We start from the raw sequence: 5455 nt of genomic DNA, 5'->3' as shown, positions 1-5455 counted from the left end.
TATATATATATATATACATGTATGCGCACACGCGCGCACAGACAAACACACACACACGCACACACACACACACACACACACACACACACACATACTTCATATCAAAAATGAAATCACAACTTGTACAAATTGCTTTATTTTCGGAAATGGAAGATACGGAACAGGGATCAAAAGAAATCATCCAAAGAACGATAGAAACACAGCACGTCATGAACCACGCCTTATTGGTGCCTCGATACAATGTGATTTTCCAATAAAAATAAACATTTCTGCAAGGAGTAGAAATTATTCGAATACAATATCTAATTTTTTTACAGGAAATAAATATGCGTTATAAATTCTAGATGCCCCATAACGTGATGAGCGGTATAAGTATATTTTTAAGTATATCGAGGGAGAATTGGGAACACATTCATTGCATTCAAACTATAGTTTGGCACATGTGTGCGGTGGGATTAAAAATCTATAATAAATAAATAAAAAATAATCAATAAATAAATAATAAATATAATAAATAAATAAATAATAATAAATAAACATGCATGTCCTTTCATATGTCTCTTTGTACATAGAATTCAACACGAATATAGTTGGGAATATTCAGGTGTCATAAATTTCCATTATTGTAAGCAGTTATCACGAACCTTTGGCATCATCGTCATTGAAATCAAGTAGTAACAACATGTGATCCAGAATGTGAAGACTCTAAATTCTAGGACGGAAGCTGTTGGATTACAACTTATATATATTTAAATTTCAACAGAATTATATCCATAGAGGAAAGAAATGGTACCAGAATATAATATTCCCGTTATAGTAGCAAATATCGTGCATAGCAGGCGCGATACAAAAGGTTGCATCACTTATTGCAGCATTGAAAAGCGTTTAAGAAATTCTCCCATTCTTGTCGATTTGATACCTCGTACAAACATTTCCTGTATTATTATGCTATATCAACAAGAGAGTGTCAAAATATCAGTCAGCCCTTAAATTAAGTAGAAAACGGGATTAAACCGGTCTTATTAAAAAAATATATAAAGGCCACATAAATATAAATATTTCCTGTATATTGATGATTGAAGACCACTTAGAAAACCCAACTCAAAAATATGAAAGGCGTTGTTCGTAAAGTCAAAATTGATATGCTAATGAATACGAAGCTGTCATCAGTATTATAAAACTAGGTACACTATTAAAGCTGGAAACATTGTGCGAAACTAACTCTTCCTACAAATACTTATCAGTAAATAAAACCGAGACGGCACAACCCAGACAATTTAGATCATTACAGAACATTCCACCAAAAGATTCAGATTAACGCTAAAAAATGTACTGGATACTAGAACTAACGTAGGAAATATAAATACACTAGCAATCAGTGTATAAACTACAGATTCAACTATTTTCATTGTAATTAAACCTGAAAACATCTAAGAACGTTTAGAAATCACAAAACTAAAAAAATAAAAATAAAAAAAATAAAAAAAAACAGAATGGAACTTCATACAAAGTAGTATTTCAAAATAACAGTGGGTGAACGAAAATAAAGCAAATTAACCAAGCGAAAATTAATGTAATTAAAGAACAAAAAATTCAACACAAATTACTCTATATAGTAAAAGGTTATAGTACAAATTAGAAAGTAACAATAGTGATGACAAGGATTTAGATTACGAAATTGAAAACTATTTAAATAATAGGAAAACAACAAAATGCTTAAAATAATGGCAAGCAAAAATAAACAAATTAAAAAAATCAATTAAGAAATAATAGAATTGAACACCACTCCATAAACAATATTCTGCAAGTTTCGACAAAATCAGTTAGTGACAAATCTCACAATGTTTAAATGTCTCCGAGCTGGTTATATATAAATTGTATTATTAGTATTGAATTATTATTTGAACAAAGTTACAATAAAAAAAGATGATGCTGTGTTTATATTTAGGCGTGGTTGATATCCTTAAGTGAATGTAGTTTCGTTATTTATTCGAGCGATCCAATAATTTAGGATACGTTCCACAGTTTGGTCTACATTAAAATTACTTAGCTTCGAATTCTATTTTCCACATTGACAATTCTTCAAAATAAAGAATGACATAGGTTTGAGCATCCGAGAATATAATTAGCGTGTAACTTGTGCAGTATGGAGGAAGAACTATAAATAGTGCAGATTAGAAGGTCATTAAGACAGGTCAGCACTACATAGGGAACAAGTTTGCTTCTCAAGAGAAAGACAAACAGCACCCCATTTAACACATAGCTGGATGTGCTAAGAAATGTCAGCCAAACATTAAACTGTTCCTTTATACCAGTGCTGTGGAACAAAATCTGAACAACAGCGAGTAAATAGACTACAATCATTGAAAAATTCCAACCACGCCTATATGGGAGCATTTATTCAATTTTGACGACAGTTTTATACAATCCAATTTTATACACTCAATTATAAACTATTTGGTTTATATACAACTAGTCTGCATGTAAATAAGTCACTTTAACTTCACGAAAATGAAGAATGAACAACCCTGTTTCTAATAGTGGTTTAAAATTTTGGCACAAACCAATCAATTTCGACGAAGGATGTTAGTCAATTACATCGATCCCAATACTCAACTGGAAATCACTTTATCGACCACGAAAGAATGAATGGCAAATTGGACCTCGACAGATATTGAACTTTGAACGTACTGACGGATGAAATGCCTCTAAGCATTTTGATTGGTGTCCTAGCAACTCTACCAGCTCGCTGCCTTATCCCCTCCTTCTACTACTATCAATCATTTATTACCTACCCCCAGCTTAGCTTACTTACTGAACATCTGATCTACTATCAACATCGAATAACAACAATCAATATGGTAGCATGATATCACATCATTATCACAAATTACTTAGTCCTGAATAAATCAGTAAGGCGAAACCGGATGATTATATGCCCATTTTATTTCAAAATTATATTTTTTAACATAAACATTTTAATGAATTTCCCTTTATATTCTTATTATAATCCACCACGTGGAGATTATCTATAACTTTCAATATATGGTGGTGCTCCAGCATGATCACGGCCGTATGGTTAAAACGAGTAAAAGAGTCAAAGAGTAAATGTATGTATGTATGTATGTGTGTGTATGCGTGTGTTGTCTGCGTCTGTGTGTGTGTGTGTGTGTGTGTGTGTGTGTGTGTGTGTGTGTGTGTGTGTGTGCGTGTGTGTGTGCATAAACAAACTCATATATCGCATAGCCATCGAGTTATGTACATCCGGTGACTCCATGATGCTTAAAACTGAGAGGGCTCAGAAGACCAAGTCGGGAAGGAACAGTCCCGGGCAGTCGATCACATGGCAGGCCGTGTGGTGGTCTTGGTTGGAGTTGGCAGGCCTTGCAATTCCTTCTTTTCACTTATTCCCTGTTTCTCGAGATACATACAAAAACACACAAAAATACATACACACATATATGGCTAGATATATTGATAGATAGCGAGAGAGAGGGGGAGATGTATATATGTATACACACACAATTTGTTACACTGCCTTTAAATTCATTGTGTGCATTATGTTTTATCTCCATTTGACGCAATAAGCAGTGTCATTCACAGTTGCACACACACAAACACACACACATACACACATACACAAATCCTGAAATATCACATTCATGGTCACACGCACACGCACCTTGAATTGTTAATATTCGCAGAAGAATTCTTGCAATAATTTATTTTGGTACAAAATACAATGTTATCTGCTTTGTAAATGTGTTAATCATTTTCTGATTTCTGTGCGATCGCGATATTTGACGCGATTGTTTTAGTTCTCACCATGTAATATTAAGAATGTGAACGCTGAATTATGTTGTATCGAAACAGAAACCATTCTGTGCTATATGACACATCCATTAATCCTCTCTGTTATAAAAGAAGCCTAACCCACATCATTTTATAGTAATCAGGCATTTGCACATCATCCGTCAAGTCGAAATTTCCTCATCCATCAAATGATCAAATATTTTAGAAAACTATATAAAATATTTGCTAGATTGATTAATCCTTAATTATATGTTCGTTTGTAAAAAAATCGAACCCATTAAAAGGAGTAGTCATTAAATTCTTCAGTCTTCCGTCACGAGATCCACGATGTTCGATCTCGTTTCAAATCATTTCCTTCTTTCCATCTCATTTTATATAATTATATATTTATATTTTTATTGTAATTCATTTTTCAATTTATTTCAATGTCCCAACTGACAATCGCAATATTGATGAAAAATTTATTGGACTATCTCCGCGCTAGTGGACGTCATTTTGAATATTGCATCCTCTTGCAAGTTGCCTCACCCTACATTAATCATCCGACCGATTAGTTCCAGCTTTATTTGCAAAGGAACAAGTAGTTATCAATTTCTAATCGAGCAGTGCACATTGTCTCTGATGTTCATCCTCTTATCTGAAACCATTTCTCTGATGTTATTACCGACAAACGGAACTCTTACACTACCAGCTAACAAGAGCGTTTATTCGTATTTCGCTCCACAAGCCAAATTTTACGAGAAAACAAAAACAAGGTGTGTTGGGAAATAAAGAATTGATCGGAAAAATATTCACTATTGAGACATTTTTAAAACCTGTTTATATGAGGCAGTTAACACTTCTCATTTGCAAATTTTCTCCATATTGTGGTAAAAATAAATGCATCCCTCTTTTAAAACTTAAGAAAGCATTAGAAGCAATCTAAAGAGAATTTACTAATTGTACTGTTAGTAATGCGAAAACAAGTTAATTGAAATATGCGCACTTTAATACATTGCTATTGTTTGTTAAAATACTCTGAGTGGGTCCATTGGAAACGTTACTCTGTTAACATTTCTTTTGTTGTCTTTATCATTTAATACATATTATTGCTTCGTCAATACTTATACAAAAAATTGGAACGATAGGAAAATGTTTATCATTTAACATAATAATCATTGATTAAACTTGGACGATAGTTGAAATATAATACTTCTAATATTCGTGATAAAATATTTTTGCAACACATGCTTCGTATTATCATCTATTCTATATAAAATAATTGGAGATAGAGCGATGTAAAGTTGTACAATAATTCAAGACTGTGCGAGAAGCTGGTTAGTCGTGAAGAATTTTTGTAAGTCACCATTACAAAGCACTCCGTGGATAATATCATGCACCATCTTAATCGAAATAGGACATGAATGTAGTGTAATTCACTGCTGGATATGGAGGTGGATTTATGGAATTTAAAAGCGTATACTTTGTTTGATGCAGTGGATTTAATTTCTCATAATGGAAATATTTGAGATTCAACAGGATTCAGACAAAAAGGAAACGATGCAAAAGGTTTCTTAAATACAAAATAATAAGCTAAAAATGCTATTTACTATCCAACTCAATTTTCTCATAAGAGATGCGAAATTATTTTCTGATATATATA

This window comes from Octopus bimaculoides, chromosome 7, assembly GCF_001194135.2.
Source record: "Octopus bimaculoides isolate UCB-OBI-ISO-001 chromosome 7, ASM119413v2, whole genome shotgun sequence".
Lineage (NCBI taxonomy): Eukaryota > Metazoa > Mollusca > Cephalopoda > Octopoda > Octopodidae > Octopus > Octopus bimaculoides.
The sequence above is the reverse complement of the archived record's forward strand: the minus strand, read 5'-3'. Positions refer to the sequence as shown.